Source organism: Nicotiana tabacum, chromosome 16 (genome assembly GCF_000715075.1).
Source record: "Nicotiana tabacum cultivar K326 chromosome 16, ASM71507v2, whole genome shotgun sequence".
NCBI lineage: Eukaryota > Viridiplantae > Streptophyta > Magnoliopsida > Solanales > Solanaceae > Nicotiana > Nicotiana tabacum.
The window spans coordinates 117,972,443-117,990,618 of NC_134095.1; the positions used below are offsets into that span (position 1 = coordinate 117,972,443).

General features: G+C 37.2%; 1 long non-coding RNA gene across 1 annotated transcript; it reads right to left on the reverse strand.

The window, feature by feature from the left end:
* Positions 1-9,284: 9,284 nt before the first annotated feature.
* Positions 9,285-16,516, reverse strand: LOC107794514 (uncharacterized). The gene is made up of 3 exons (XR_012699835.1): positions 16,315-16,516; positions 15,798-15,990; positions 9,285-9,728 (listed from the first exon to the last, which is right to left on the reverse strand). It is a non-coding gene; the product is annotated as an uncharacterized LOC107794514 (long non-coding RNA).
* Positions 16,517-18,176: the final 1,660 nt, after the last annotated feature.

Consider the following 18,176-nt stretch of genomic DNA (forward strand, 5'->3'; position numbering starts at 1 on the left):
ATCTTCTTCTCGCTCAACTCGATACTCTTTGTGAGGTCCTCGAGCATCTTTACGATGGCGGAGTCGGCCGCTGACCCGTTGTTGCTTGATCTCTCTGGTACCTGCTCGGCTGGGGGGCCATCCCCGGTACTACCGTACTGGGAGTTTTCTGGTGACTTTGTAGCTGAGCAATCGCCAATTGTTGTGCCTGCAACATTTCAAAAATAACGTGAAGGCTAACCTCCCGTTCTTTCCTAGCCTGGGTTTCCTGAGCTTCTTGTCGGTCTCCTTGGTGCATGCTCCTGTTAGTGTGGGAGCTTACATCGACGTGTTGAGCATCACGTGAAACCGCGTCCACGGGGATCGGTTCTGGCACGTTCTCAGGGTTTTGCAGTGGTACACCAACACCTGGAACATCTATGCCATTTTCTCTATGGTTCTCCAGATTGTTGTTTACTGAATAGGACATTTTGACCTAAAAATGAAGATCTCGGACAAGAAAAAGCATTAAAGAAAACTTGCATTGTGTAGCTAAACCAGCAAGAAAATAATCACTATTATTTTTAGCCCCACAGTGGGTGCCAAACTGTTTGTCGTGAAAATGGTAATAATAATTAAATTTGATTTTGTGGTTCTAAAAATACATGATCTATTTTTATGCTAGTTGTTGGGCAATGAGTGCTAAGTAAAAGACTAGAAAGCAAGATTAAAGCTTAGAAATGATATGATAATTGAACCAAGCGGCTGGAAGTCGGGGTCTCGGGCTGCCGTAAACAAGGCCTCGAGGTCGAGTCTGGAGGCCGGCTTAGGGCAATTGAGGGGTGACTAACAATTATGAGAGCTAAATGATGGCTCTTAATGATCAATGATAAGCAATAAATGAAGAACAATGGATAGAACAAAATAAATGTAAGCAATAAATGGGAGTAATGAGAGATAGAGAATATGTTAGAGAGCAGAGAGAATGTTCTTGTGTATTTAGTATTGAGCAACAGATATTTTCAAAGTGACAAGGATCCCCTTTATATTTGAGGGGGAATCCTAACATAGTACAAAAAGCATTAAATACAAAGATATGGAGATGGTACAGCTAGTTAATGCCTTGATTCGTTTTTAGACTAGTCCACTAGACTTTGTCAGCCTTATTTTATGCGCCTTGGGAACTCCCCACTTTCTCTCCGTAACTATCGGTCTATACTGCCCTGAGGTCTAGCATCGATGGACCTCAAGGGATGAAACTCGACCGCAGTCTTCCAGTTTTCGAGAAGTGCTTACGAGGCGTCATAACAATGGAAAATTGGACCCTTCGATTTTACCACATACATGATGGTTTTGGTGATTCTCTGGCAGGTGGATACCTCCGATTTTGCCGAAATTTCTGAAAAATTTGGGAGTTAGTCAAAATTTTAAAACTTAAGGTGTGCGAGAAAAGAGATAAGTTATATTATGTGTTTGGGGCGGACTCAACTTCTCATTCGAGGACAAATGATCCTAAGCGGGGAAGAATGTAAGGCCCCGGAAAAAAAAATTCCAAGTAATTTAAGATATTGTGGTGCTAAGGTAGGCTAATTATATTATTTTGTGTACGGGCGGGGACTATTAATATGATGGATATCAATTGGATATGATAATAAGGGTATGAGGCATATTATAAGTGATTTGGGGTCTAAGAAAAGGCCTAAGTCTAAGTCAAGTTGGAAAATTACATGATAGACTAAAATTCCAAATGAGTGCACACAAGACGACACTTTGGACGAGAATATATGCATATATGTAAGGTGTTATGTGATGCACACAATATAAATGAAAGATCTTTGAATCTAGTTTCTAACACTTCAAACCGTTCGTCATTTGGACACTCGTACACAATGTTATGACCAAATTACCAAAAGCTGTAAAAATGCAATTCTGCGGCAATTGTGCATCCGCAAATCAATTATGCGAACCGCGAAGTGGTCACAGACCTGAACAGCGCAGACCACTTCTGGGAATCAGTAATGCAATCCATTATGCGACCCACATACCTATTGTGCGGTGCATTGTGCGATTGCATACCTGATTTCGGAGGCTTTATTTTTCTATTTTCATAACACGACCCCATTTTGATAAATAGGCTTTGGGGTTTATTTTGGGGTGATTTTCTGAGCATTCTAGAGAGAGCTGAGAGTATTTTAGAGAGAGAAGGAGGAAATCTAACATTCAAATTATCCAATCTTGCATTAATCTGCAAGAATCAAGGAAACCAATCACAAGATCTTCATCTAAGAGGTAAAGTTCTAACCATAGTCTTCAATTTCGAGTTTGGTGTAAACGATGGGTGATTAGGAGTATGATTTTTGGGTGTAAGAGTATTATGAATACATGTATGTACAAATAAGGTTTGTGGGAAGATTTTTGAGATCAAATAAGTAAAATTGGGTTAGGGAGTGAAAGAAATCTTGTAGAAGAACCTTGAAATCACGATGCGCACCTAGTGTTTGATAAAATGCTCCAATGAGCTGAAACCATGAATATCTTCCTAATTTGTATTCAATTTTGTTATGTCTCAAAATAGATTGGGATTTCTAAAAAATTTCGATCATCGTAGTATCATAAGGAAACATCCACAAGCCTCAGCTACCTGGGTCCAACACCCGGATCTGCAAAATTAAGTACAGAGTGTAGTATGAGTACAACTGACCTTGTACTCATCAAGTATCATAACTAACCTCGGCGAGGTAATAGAAGAAAGGATTATAAATGATACCCGCTATTAGAGCCTCGATATGGGCTTGGCCCGTTGGGCCAGCCCAGCCCCTAATTTAGCAGGGTTGGGCTAGAATTTTTTGGAGCCCATTTAAAACGAGGCTTTTAAGCCCGACCCATGGGCCTAATAAAAAATATTCACCCATCATAGACACAAAAAATAAACTGAGGCTGGGTCGGGCCAGCCCATGGGCCTAATAAAAATTTGTATTTGAAATATATAAAATATAAAAATTACACGAAAAAAAAAATACCAAGAAGAGTATGCAAGCTTAAAGTATATTAAGCTCATAATATTAAAAGATCAAAGTCTTAAAACGTTAATTAGTTTTAAAATTTTAATTATTCTTAATATTTAACTAATTAATATTGCATATTGTAGATGTAGATGGCAGTGAAGATATTAAGATAACCTTCTCACAAGCAGATTGAAATGTGTTCGATGAAGATGATATGTTGGATAGCCCGTAAGCATCATAGACGTTCTCTTGAATAATTTGTTTTGAGTTTTGACTTTTAGTGAATAAAATATTAGTCTTGTCTTTTACTTTTTTTAGTGTTTATCATATATTGGAATAGTATAAAAAGTTATTAAGTTTTGTGAAATATTTCCAATAAGATTTTTTTAACTTTTAAATATTTATCCTTTTTAGGTTAGAACTTAAAGAAAAAATATATAATTATATTTAAAAAAATAGTAGGTCGGACCGTGTGCATGCAGCCCACATAGGTCTGGGGTGGGATGACCATTATAAGGCTAGTCAAAATAGTAGGCTAGCCCCACCCATCCCGTCAATTGCTAAAGCCCATGTGGGCTGGGCTTGGCCGGCCCCGCCCATATTGACAGCTCTACTTGCTATCACCTGTACAGTTCATAAATCCATCAAGTATAGAACAATAATATGATCAATTTGTGAATCATAGAAAGAACCATCTTGGTGTACACAATTACTTAATGTACTCTATTAAGTCAACAATCCATCATATAAAGAAAATATGCAAGTAATTAGTTAAACAACCAAGGAAATTGCAAGTAAAAATGAATTGTAATAACCAAATTAAACAATGGCCAACTTTTCCTTAGAATCTCAAAAAATTGAACCAAACCACTTATAAGATTTCCTCAAACTGCGTGTACACCATCAAGAAAGAACAGAGAGGGTGACCCTAGGGAGGTGGATCCATATCCACACAATGCAGGGACAACTCACATGTTACATGGACAACTCACGTGTTGTACGGACAATTCACATACCAATAATATCAATATCTAGGATCCACACAGACAATTTACATGATGCATGGATAACTTATATGTTGCACGGACAACTCACGTGCAAATAATATCAATGTCTCGAATACGCATGAATAACTCATGTGCTACATGGACAACTCATGTGCCGATATCACAACTCGCATGGTGTGGTCACTTGATCAATATCACAATTCACCTGGCGTGGTCGCAAGCTCAATATCACAATCCGCCCGACGTGGTAACAGGCTAAATATCACAATCTACCCGGCGTGGTTACAAGCTCAATATCATAATCCGTCAGACGTGGTCACAGGCTCAATATCACAATTCGCCCTGCATGATCATAAGCTACTAGACCAATCCATATCACACAAAAAGAAGATATACAAGAATACATATACATGATTAATGAACATCAAATCTCATACTCCTGAGTTGGTATAAGTGACATGCTAAGGTGTATGCAGGTACAAAGTATGCTATCACAACTCAGTCAGGCAAATACATCACTAAAGTAGTAATTATTATATTCAATTAGGAGATTAACCTCTATGTAACCTCAAACATGGCTCATAATTCAAAACAAAGGTACAAATATAAGAAAGACCACAACTGTAATGATTCGACTAATCGTTTTGCTTTCTAGAACTCTGTTCCCCTAAATGAGACTTCCTGTATGTGCTTTTACTGTTTTATGACTTGCAGGCATGGTTATTTCGGGAGTTGGAAGAGTTCGGGTCGAAAATAGAACACTTGATCCATGGTTTGGCCTAAAAAGGATAAGTTTGACTTCGGTCAACATTTTGAGTAAACGATATCAGAATCAGGATTGGACGGTTCCAATAGGTTTGTATGATTAGTGAAAGTTGGCATTTTTGGGTGAATTTCATAAGTTTGGGTTGAAGTGAATTTTTACATTGTAGACGTCTATTTGGGATTCCAAGCCTGGAAATGGCTATGTATGGTGATTCTGGACTTAAGAGCACGTCCGAAAGTGGATTTGGAGGCCCGTAGGTCGTTTCAGGGTCATTTGACGAAAGCTGGAAATTTGAAGTTTTTGGAAAGTTTGACCAAGGGTGGACTTTTTGATATCGTAGTCAGATTCCAGATCTGGAAGTTAGAGTGGGTCTGTAATGTCATCTAAGACTTGCACGCAAAATTTGGCATCATTCCGAGTTGATTTGATAGGAATCGGACGCACGGAAGTACTTTAAATGTTTTTGAGTTCATAAGTTAATCCATGCATTTTGGCATCCGATTCGTGGGTTTTGATATTATTTCAGTGTTTCGAATGCGCGAGCAAGTTCGTATGACGTTTTTAGACTGGTGTGGGTGTTTGGTGTGGAACCTAGAAGGCTCGGGTTAGTTTCGGACATGTTAGGAAGGTTGAGAAAACTTCAGTTTTGTGGTGTTTCTTTGCTGGTGTTGCGGCTATCGCAAATGCGAGAATTTGTTTGCATTTGCGAGGAAGGATTTGCAACTGCGAAGAAGACTGAGCTGGGCAGTGTTCGCATTTGCGACTCTTTGGTCGCATTTGCGACTTTGGCAATGGGAGCCCAGGTTCGCATTTGCGATGAATTTGTTGCATTTGCGACCTTCCATTTGCGAACCAGGTGTCGCAAATGCAACATCTGCGACCTGTGCACAACTTTATTAAATGCGAGACTTAGGCTATTTAACTCATTTTATTTCGTCTCTTAAGCGATTTTTGGAGCTCTTGGAAGTGAACCTCCACCTAGCACTTTGAGGTAAGTAATTGTACACAATATGAGTTAAATACATAGATTATGGGTAGATTAACACGTAAATATTGGTGAAATCAAGGGTTTAGATGAAAAACCTAGGTTTTGGATAAAAATGGGATTTGACCACGAAAACAGTTTTGGAATTTGGTGAAAATCATATATTTGACTTCATGAGGTTATGGATAACAATTTTCTTCAAAATATTTTGGAATCCGGAAACGTGGGCCTGGGGATGAATTTTGAGAATTCTTCAATTGGGTTGGGTAATCACCTTAATAGTTAGGATATGAACTTTTGAGCATAAATTGACTATCTTATATAACATTTGACTAGCTTCGAGTCGTTTGGCACCAAATTGAGGGTTTGAGCACAATCTTGGATCGAAAGTAGGCTTTGAGACAAGGTAAGTCTCTTTTCTAACCTTGTAAGAGGGAATTAATCCCATAGGTGAATTGATTAATATGTGCTCCTATTTGTGGGGGCTACGTACACACGAGATAATGAGAGTCCATACGTAGCTACTAATTATGCTATTATCCGGGTAGTCTAGGACCCATATCATGCTATACTTATAATGTTCGTACCCTACTTGTTAACTTAATTGCTTAAGTCATATTGAAATTTGATAAAAGAATCGTAAAAGATTAAATTTCAGTTACTTGAAGTTGTATATGGGACACTTGACTGTTATTGAGAATTTGTGCTTCTTTAAAGTATTCTTCTTTTGTGGAGCAGGCCGAACGCCTCGGTAGCATATAGATGCATCTATGGTTCGTGTCATTTGACCCTCGGTAGTGCACATTTTAAATATTTTTATGTTAGATCGGGTCGTATGACCTCGACGTAATTGTTTATAATGATCTTTGGAACTATTTATAATTGATATTGCTTCATTGGTTTGATATATAAATTGTTAAATAATAGAAATAAACTTAGAATTTACTACTAGCGAGAGGATTATTTATTATTTCTTATTATGGAGTTTTCAACTATATTTATGTAATCCATACTTAGTTATAATTCTTGACATTTTATTATTAGCCCATAGTAAGTGTCAATGTCGACCTCTCGTCACTACTTTTTCGAGGTTAGACTGGATACTTACTGGGTGCATGTTATTTATGTATTCACGCTACACTTATGCACCTAACATGCAGGATCAGAGGAAGGTGCACCTGGATATCAAACCGACGCGCACAATTGATCACTCCTACGAGACTACACGGTGAGCTGCCTTCCGAGCCCGTCCTGCAGTAGTTGGAGTCTTCCTTTTGCATACTTTTATGTCTATTCTATTTCAGACAGTAGAGTAGTATTCTTTTATATATTTTACTAGTAGCCCATACACTTGTGACACCAGGTCTTGACACACACTAGTAGACTTGTGGTTTTGGTTTATTTCTATGATTATGATTGCACTCAGCTGCTTTTATTTTAATTGTTTTAAATATGTTATTTCTTAAATCTTTTACATTAAGAAAAGTTATTTACTTGGAAAACCTATTAAAAAGGAAAATCACAAGATTGTTCACTATTGGATTACCTAGCAACGGTGTTGGGGCACCATCATGGCTTACAATAGAATTGGGTCGTCACAACAACATTAAGCTTAGAAAACCAATTCAAGACTTATCATATCCTAAGCACTACCCCGAGCATGAATAATACCCCGGCGCACGCACATGGACTCAACCCAACACATGTGCGCCACCCGTAGCATGTAGCTATGACAAATAACTCATGCAGTTATTGTTTCAACCAAGTTTAGGTAAGATACTCACGTCAAACGAGTCAAATCAGTACTCTAAGAAGCTCTTCTCGCGTGAGTCAATCCATGGACGACTTGAATCTTGCCAAATAATTTAATATGATACAAAAATCATAGGAAATAACTATGAATGCTTAGGCTATGATCTCGAATCAATTATGCAAAGTCAACCCGAAAATTCAACCCCGGCCGGCACCCCGAAACCTGATCAAACTCACAAATTCTGAACACTCATTCTGATACGAGTCCAAATATATGTGTTTCATCCAATTCTAACCTCATAATCAACTCTCAATTCATCATATCTCACTCTCTAAAACCCAAGTCCAAAAAACCCTGAATATAACCTTTAATTCTTAAAATTAGGTATAATAATATATGGGTAATCAATATCTAACAAAAAAATCAAGTAAGGATGACTTACCCCTTCAATTGTGATGAAAAGCCCTCCAAACATTATCTCCAACTGAGCTCCACAACTCCAAAAATGAGAAAATAGCCAAACCCTTTGATATTAAATCATGCCCAGTTAATCCGCATATGTGATCACTAAACTGCTTTTGTGGTACTGCTTCTGTAGTAAAAGGACTGCATCTGTGATCCCCTCTAAGCACCCGACCTTTCACTTTTGCGATTCCTCCACCGCACATGCGCTTCCGCTTCTACAGCCACACCTTGCAGAAGTGCATTCACTTCTGCGGAAACAAATCCGCCTATGAAAATTCCCCCTAGCCAGGCCAGCATTGCATCCGTGCAATAAAGGCCGCATCTGCGGCGAAGCCCCCGCAGTTACGAAAACACCAGAAGTCCAGAAATCTTCCGCAATGTAACATAGTCCAAAATTGATCCTAAATCAATCTGAAATACACCCGAGGTCTCCGGGACCCCATCCAATCATACCAACCAATCCTAAAATATATCAAGAACCTACTCGAGACCTCAAATGACACAAAATAACATCAAAACCATGAATCGCACCTCAATTCAATCCTAAGGAAACTAATGAATTTCCAACTTCCTAAACTAATGCCGCAGCTCATCAAATCAATTCAAAATGACCTCAAATTTTGCATGCGAGTCCCAAATAATACAACAGACATATTCTAACTTCCAGAACTAAAATCCAAACTCGATAACAACAAAGTCAACACTAAGTCAAATCTACCAACCATCAAAACCTTCAACCTACTAACTTTCGCTAATTCAAGCCAAAACAATCTAGGAATCTCTAAATCAAAATTTGGACATAATCTTAAGTTCAAAATTACCATACACAGCCATTGGAACCATCAAAATACTATTTTGGAGTCGTCTATACAAAAGTCAAACTCTGGTCTACTCTTACAACCTAAGCCTTTAACAAGGGACTAAGTGTCCCAATTAAATTCAAAACTTTTCCGAAACCAAACCAACCACCTCGACAAGTCACTTTATCACGAATACACATATTTAAAACATCAACTAGGGGAAACAAAGCTAAAATACTCAAAACAACCGACCCGATCGTTACAAAACCAAGACATGTGCGGCTAACCCTTTTCCAACCGGTGGGATATCAAGAAAGGTGTGATTAGGGGACCATAACTCATTTAATTGGTGCACAAGTTTATGTATTTCTAATTTAGCCCATAATTAAACTAGAAACAATATTCGGATATCTACACATAAGACCCCATACTTTATGAGGTGTCTTTTTGCTCCATTTAACTTTAGACCTTCGTATATCATTTTAATTTTTGTCAAACTTATAATGGTAACAACTAACACGTATTAAATTATTCTTGATACAATATATATGCAAGTCCATAAATTCTAACAATCGCAAACTTGAACTTTGAACTTGTAAGCATCACAACAATAAAAGCATAAAATTAATGACAACAAGTTTCCTTATTTCATGATGAAAGTGGTCATGACTATTGCGAAGAATGATTTTCCCTGCCAAGAAGAGTCTCTCTAAAGAGAATAGGCGGATCCCTCTCATCGAGGTCATTTTATGATCCGTAGCCAAACCATTTAATATTAGGAGGACAAGTATTCCGAACAACTGTGGTGCCAAAACCTGGGCAGTCAATGAGGTCTGTGCCAGATTTATCAACACAGATGTGAACCTTGGAAAGCTTTCTGTCCCAAATTTCATGATCTTTGCATTCTATACCAAAGTTTTTTCCAGTGACTGTTTTCATAGCATTCATGATTTGGTCACGGCTGTAACTACTTCCATCTGGTTTGACTCCTGACAATATTTTACTCTTCAATTAAAAATCAAGCTATAAAAAAAATACTATAGTGACTTTGATATTATACAGTACATCATAATGTAGCTATGACTCAGAAATATCAACTACAAATTTTAAAATTGTGGCAAATACATGATGATAGGCTATAATTACGTATTTTAGTCGATTATTACACTCTAATTTACTGCACTTAGTTGAGTTTGCGCTTTAATCGCTAGTGTTTTGCACTAATTGTGTATTTTATGCCTTGTAGGTGTGATTCCGAGCTATATAGATGTTATGAAATGAATTTAAGTGGTTTGGAGCTTTGAAGTCTGAGTAAGAGCTCAAGGAATTAAGCCGGGATCGTGTTCGGGGATCAACGGATGATAAAACAACAAAACGAAAACTCGAAGAGGCATATTGCGCACTGTCTAGTAAAATAGACATAGCGTTTCTCCCAGAACACCATTTGGGATCCATAATATATGGTTGGGAAGATAACTCAAAGGTCTACAACTTTCATGTTTTATGTTTTTCTAAATGCCAAATGGAATAATCTCGGGATAATCTCTATTTGTTCAACTACGTTCTTATTGTAGTTAATTGAAGAGCTCTCAATTAGTTGTGCCTATTTAGTATGCATAACTCGGGAGAGAGTGCATATTTAGGTAATTGTTGAACAACACCACTCCCAGAGTATATGAGGGATCAATAACCGAGGGTTTAAAGGCGGGATTAGGGATAACGAAGCCTTGGGTGCGATCTGAAGTGAGCTGTATCAAAAGCCAGCTAGCGTAGCTCGGGAGAGTGCGTCTAGTAAATTGTCGTGATTACTCGGGAGAGATTTACGGTAATAAGAGTGCTCATGATCGGTAGAGAATACTTAGGCGAAATTATAGAAGACATAGCGGGAAGGATTCCGACAATTGGGGAAATCATAACTCTAGACCTCCTTAATCTTGTCTCTAACTCTTAGTATCTTTAGTTGTTAATTTATTATTTTAATTTGTTAATCAATTAGTTAAACACAAGAATCTAAATATCTATAAGTTAGGAACTGTTCAAGCTTGTCTTCTTGGTGATAGTGAACAGCTGTAGCTAAGCCTTAGTTCTCTGTGAGATTCGACTCCGAACTTGTAAACCGGATTATATTTGCAACGACCGCATTATCCTTTTTATAAGGCATAGTTGGGCGTGATCAAATTTTGGCGCCGTTGCCGGGGAACTAATGGTGTAGCTGTAGGTGTACATATTGCTAGGTTTCAAGTTTGAACTTTTATTTTTATTTTTTGTATTTGATTTTTTTTTGTTTTACTTGTTGATTTAAAAAAAACATGGCATCATTGAATTATGAAATTTTTGATGTTGGTAATTCTACTTTTAATCCTCCTTACGAATATTGTGATGAAAACTACCCTTGGCAAAATTATCAAAATATTCCCGAGAGCGAGTTATGTGCACCAACTCAATCTTATGTGTGGAATGTGTGTGATATGTGTGGTGGTCAAGATGGTCACTTTCATGGTTGTGCTTATATTTCTTATCTTCCCCCAACCCCTTATTATGATGATTCTATGTTTTCTTGTGAGGATAACAGGAACAAAGAACCTAGGGAAGCTGACCTAAAGAAGATCAAAGATATGTTAAAGTGCATTATAGAACAACAAAGTGAAATACAGCTGCAGGTAGAAAGGCAAGATGAAACTATTCGCAACTTAGAGGCTCAAGTGAGTCAACTAGTTGAAGCTTTTAATGCTCAATATGTCAATATTATGGATAGTAGCCGGGAGCAATATGCATTAGAGACGGAAATTGAGGTGCCAATGGAGGGATCCAAAGTAGAACCCCAACACTCTAACCATCTAGATTTTGAGGATGCCGATGTCATAGAGGAGATACTAGAGTCAACCAAGGATATTGAGGATACATATTTAGTTGACTCTATTGTCATTAGTATTGAGAATGTAGACTATCCCAATGTTCATGTAGTTGAGCGCATTGGTCCTCACTCCAAGCATTTTTCCACATTGTGTTTAGATGATGATATGAAAATAGAGTCGTCCGAGCCACTTGAGGAGTCAAGGAATGAGGAACAAAGTGCTTACATTCTGGAATTCTTCTTTCCAGAAAGTCGGGATTACACACCTCATCTAAAGGCCAAAAAGTGCAGAATACTACATTATTTTATTGGGCTAGTCAGATTCGTTCCACCGCCCCATGACCATAATCATAAGCTTGAATCAAAACTTGGGGTTCAATTCATAAACTCGAGGTGGAGGCAAAAAGTAATCTGCGTCGTGCCGCGACGTTAAATCAAGCGCTTGTTGGGAGGCAACCTAACTTTTATTGCTTTCTTTTATTTATTTTTTATTTTTTTAATTGTATTATTTTGTAGTGTCAATTTTTTATTTTCTAGGAGCATGGAAAGCAAAGGTATTGGAAGGATGCAACAGCAAACCAAATGGTTGAAACTAAGTGTGAGGTACCCGCACAAAGGACCAAACTTGGGAGAAGTCTGAGTACCCCATGAGCTGTTAATATTTCGGCCTTTGGCCTACCAGGGAGTCACTTTTACCCTTTTTATTAGTTATGGTGTGCATTAGGGACAATGTACAATTTTAAGTGTGGGGTGAGAAGATTGTCTGGGTGACTTTCTATGCTATTTTAGTTGTGTTAGTTTAATTGAACAATTTTTTTTTAAATAGAAAAGATTGGACTTTTCCCGACGATGGATCTATTAGACAATTTTCTTGAGGGGTTTAAGTCTAAAGAAAAAGTACAAAAAAAATTTCTTTTGTTAGGTAGTGTAATAATTACCCCTTGGTTTTTCTTTAAACCACGGTTCTTTTCCAAGGGTTTTATTTGAACCGGGTGTAGTTAGTTTTTTTGGGAGTAGGAGCCATTGTGTTGTGTTTTGAAGTAAAGCAATATCTCTTGACTTTGTTATGCCTTGAGAATAGTGAGTACTTTGGTTGTGACGCTTAGGCTCAGTTTTTGACTCTTGTAGAAGTACCTTAAATTGTATGATCTTAACTTTGCTTAACTGCTTTGACTAGAGTGTCTTGATGATCCAATCTTGAGTGAGTCATGTGCCATGTGTGTGTAAGGATTTGTTATATTCTGTGCATTGCATTTGATGCCTAGAACTTGCCCCGTGTGTTTGCAAAGCGAAATAGTAGTTTTATTCAGTCTAGGAAGTGATATAGGCATATCTTTGTTGAGCCAGATATGTATATTCTACCCACCTAATTGTTATGTATCGTAGTTAACCCCTTTGAGCCTATAATCTTATTTCTTTGGCAACCACATTACAAGCCTTACCCATTTGTTTGAATTAACCATCTATTTGAACCATTGTAACCTCTCATGAGCACTTGAATTGTTTATGAACTTTGTAAAAATTAAAGTGTGGGGTGGTTGGTATGGCTTTTGAGTGGAACTAATGAAATAAGGAGAAAGGGTGCATTGATTTGAAAAGCAAGAGCTACTTGAATTGAAAAGAAAAGAATGAAAAAAATAATAATATAGTTGTATTGTTGTGAAAAAAATTATTCTTTGATAGTGGTGACTCTTGATATAATTGTGCTTAAATAATTTGGGAGTAGATGTATATTGATGTGAAGGTGGAGTTTGGCTTGACATAAGTATGGGGTTTGAATGTTAAAGTATATGTATTAAAGTGCTAAGGGAGTTGTAGTCACTCTTATATCTAAATGTATCCTACCTGTCTCGTAGCCTACATTACAACCAAATAAAGTCCTAATTGATCCTAGATTGAATGAGCTCGATTAGTGGAGTAGTATACTACGGGCAAGCTTATGGTGCTCTTTTGTGGCATATGGATGTATTTCTGAGAGTGAGTGAATTCTTTCTATCTTGAGTTCCTAAGTGTTCTTAAATTTTAATATGTGGAACTACTCTCTTTTGTTGTGTGAGGGCACTTGATTCATGAAGGAAAGATAATGTCAGTGACCTCTACGTTAGATTAAGTAGGTGAGTTGTGAATAATGCATGATACTTATGAGTCAAATATTGAGGTGAAGATGTTACGCTTTTGTGCTTAGTCTATTTTAAATACTCTTGGTGTGATGAGTTAGGAGAATTGTTTAAAAAGGTCGTGTCTATAAAAAAAAAGTGTAGTTTGATTGCTCGAGGATGAGAAATGGTTTAAGTGTAGGGTATTTATGATAGGCTATAATTACGTATTTTAGTCGATTATTACACTCTAATTTACTGCACTTTAGTTGAGTTTGCGCTTTAATCGCTAGTGTTTTGCACTAATTGTGTGTTTTATGCCTTGTAGGTGTGCTTCCGAGCTATATAGATGTTATGAAATGAATTTAAGTGGTTTGGAGCTTTGAAGTCTGAGTAAGAGCTCAAGGAATTAAGCCGGGATCGTGTTCGGGGATCAACGGATGATAAAACAACAAAACGAAAACTCGAAGAGGCATATTGCGCATTGTCTAGTAAAATAGACATAACGTTTTGCTCAGAACTCCATATGGGCTCAATAATATATTGTTGGAAAGATAACTCAAAGTCTACAACTTTCATGTTTTAAGTTTTTCTAAATTCCAAATGGAACAGGGTGAAAAACTACGGTTTTGGCGCGACCGCGACAGAACTGCGGCAGAGGGCAGTCGCGGACAACTGAAGAATCTGAGAGGGCGTTTGGCCGCGGTTTGACTGCGACCGCGGTGGAACCGCGGAAGGATGCATAAATTTCAGGGACCAAAGTGCAAAACATGGGATTTTAAGCCCTAAACCTTATATTAAACCAAGGAAGCCGGCCAAGAAAAGGAGAGGACATATATTTGACATAGATTTGACCTAACGAGGCAGAGACACAATAGGAGCAAGGTTTGGGAATTTTTCTGCAAGTTTTTTCTTTCCTCTTCCTATTTTTTATTGTTGGTTATGACTTTTAGTATTGTAGTTTTATATACTATTATGAATAGCTAAATTGTTATCTAGAGTTTTGATAGAATCTTTTGTAGGATAAATTCTTGTTATGCTTTTATATAATTGAGCCGTAGTATAATCTCTATTTGTTCAACTACGTTCTTATTGTAGTTAATTGAAGAGCTCTCAATTAGTTGTGCCTATTTAGTATGCATAACTCGGATCAATAACCGAGGGTTTAAAGGCGGGATTAGGGATAACGAAGCCTTGAGTGCGATCTGAAGTGAGCTGTATCAAAAGCTAGCTAGCGTAGCTCGGGAGAGTGCGTCTAGTAAATTGTCGTGATTACTCGGGAGAGATTTACGGTAATAAGAGTGCTCATGATCGGTAGAGAATACTTAGGCGAAATTATAGAAGACATAGCGGGAAGGATTCCGACAATTGGGGAAATCATAACTCTAGACCTCCTTAATCTTGTCTCTAACTCTTAGTATCTTTAATTGTTAATTTATTATTTTAATTTGTTAATCAATTAGTTAAACACAAGAATCTAAATATCTATAAGTTAGGAACTGTTCAAACTTGTCTTCTTGGTGATAGTGAACAGCTGTAGCTAAGCCTTAGTTCTCTGTGGGATTCGACTCCGGACTTGTAAACCGGATTATGTTTGCAACGACCGCATTGTCCTTTTTATAAGGCATAGTTGGGCGTGATCAATACCTAAGAATAGCTACAAAAATTAGAATTCTATAGCAAGTTACAGTCTTAAAATTTCATAGCTATGAAAACTAAATTAGCAAAGCTACTAATTCCTCATATTTGCTATAATTGCTAACAACTGTGGCAATAACTACCTGAATAGATGCAAATATTTTGCTACAATAAACTTTTGTAGTTAAGTACAAGTTTTGCCACGCGTCAAAAGTTATTATTGTAATGCTTAGTAACATTTCAGACATAGTAAATTATTTGAAACAAAATATTGTAGCTACATGAATATTTTTGCTTCAATTTATAAAAATATGTGGCATTATAAGTAAAATTAGCCACAAATTTATTGCTAGATAAAATTTCATAGCTAATTTTTAGTTTTTTGCCACGAGAGTCACAATAAATTATTTGAAACAAAATGTGACTAAATGAACAATAATTGCGATTGTCTAAGATATATATATAATTACCAGCATCCATAAGAATTTGGAGCAGGTTCAGCTTTTCCTTGAGATTAAGAGCTGCTTGGAAATAAGAATGTATGTCCAGCTTAGAGCATATACCATGTGTTTCTCATTCATGAGCCCATAACCTCGTGCCGTTGTTTGATGGACAAGTTAGTGACGGCCATTGCTTTTGCATAATACTTATCAAGTCCCAGATCTGTACCAATATATAAAATTAATGCCTTTTCAATTTCACTAAATCAAAAACTAAATTGCTAGACGCTATAGATAAACTTATTTGTCTTTCATTATAACGGGCTGTCACATCACAATTTTTTGGTTCTATAAAGTTGTTGTCATATGGCTTGAACCAACGGATACTAAAACTTCTGTTGGTTTCCCAGTAGTTGGATAGCAGCATTTTTCCAAAAAGTTACCACATGCTGGATTCCACTGAAAATATATGTTAATCAAGAAATGATAGAAGTAGATGTGAAAAAATATAATTGTTCTACGGGATGATTCCCAAGAGCTTACATACCTGTAGAGTAAGGAGGATGAAATCGAAATTCTGAGCTTGTAATAACGATATAGATTGGAAGATAACGAGAGTAACCAAGACAAACTGGATGAATCTCATATTTGCTTATTTTGTGTTAACTTGTACTTAAAAAAGATGAAGAAACCACAAAGTTTGATGGTTTTAGATAGAGGCAAACTGTTCCATTATTTAGCTATTCTGTCAGTTTCTTCGCATGTTGGCAATATATTAAATACCGGCCGCGTGGCCAATATATTATTATCAAAGGTCAACACAATATAAAATATGAAATATTGAATTAATTTAAAAAATATATGTTATTAAAATATACGTGGCAGCCGCATCACGAATTCTTTTATTTTTTGTTCGATAACTTGGATCATATTCTTGGGTGAATAAACAAAGAACTTCATGGTATATGGTAGGTGTTAGACCCTAATGTTGAGACGTGACGAATGTCGGACAGAACCAATGCCAAGGGCTTGTACATTGCCCCTTGACATGGATTCGTGTGGGTTTTGACAAGCAATATATGGAGCTGGGAGCGTGCCCAAGTTAGTGCATGGACTTGGGCAGGTCAGCTGGACAAGGTGCCTTGAGTGTGGCAAGGCATCCTTAGTTGTGGGGCGACGGCTATGGCAGGTGAAAGCAAGCAGGCACATGGCACTTGACAAAGGGATGCGTGCAAATCAGTGGGATGGTAAGGCTGGGACAAGAGTATTGTCATGAGCTAAAATATGTGCGAGGCATGGTCCAAAATACAAGGTAAGGCAGGCTAAGACACAGTGTGGGCGAGTATGTGGAACAAGTATGCAAAACATGTGACTCCAAAGAAGTGTATTGTTGATCACGTCCAAACGCACACCTCAATAGAGATATGCAACGGTCGTATGCAATAATAAATACCCAACTAGGAGTCGGGGTCGAATCCACTGGGCGTTATGATGGGAGCTAGGGGTATATATTTGACGTAAGCAGATGGACTATCTAGATTGCACTTCCACAATAAGGTTTTTGTCTCTATTTCTAATGTTAATCTAATGATTACAAATTAAAGACACAAGACTAGAGATAATTATTTTTGAGGTTTTTCTAATTGGATTAAATGCCTAGGACTATGACCATAACCTAAGTGTTTGCCTAATGGGATAAAGACGTTAATGCTTGTGTAGTTGATTGGGGTGTATTATAGCTCACAACTCTATGTTAGCCACTCAATACCTCTCGGGCAGCGAGTGATTTTGCCCAATTTTGGGGTTTTCAAGATCAAATAGGTATCTACCAAAACGGTTGATAAGAGCTCAAGTCGGGTTATTACTATCTATAGGTTGAACCCTTTAACTGGGTTAATTAATATCTCAATGGACCCAATTCCTTGTTAGCTAAGTTATGCTAGACTAGGTCCCTCTTTCTCAAGTAGAGACTATGTCAAATAGGCATGAGTCAATATTTGCAACTATTTATTCTACAATTGAAGAATGAACTAAGCTAAATAATAAACACCCAATCATGAAAAAGCACTAAATTAATCACCTATAAGGTTTACACACTAGGGTTGGGTCACAAACCTAGTAGAAGTCTAGCTACTCATGATAGAAATTCTAGAAATTATAGAAGAAAAACTAATTAAACTCATACTGAAAGATAAAAATAAAGAAAACTAATGTTAAATCACCAAAATAGTACAAAACTTCTTAAAGTAGGAAAGAAAAACGGCTACAACAACTTCAGAGGTTCAAAACATTACCTAATTTGTGAAACTCGTCTATTTATATAGGGCTAAAAATCTCGAACAAAAATATCCCTCTGGAGGTTCTACGGCCACACAATTCCATGTGGATTTCGCAGATTTCTTCATCGGG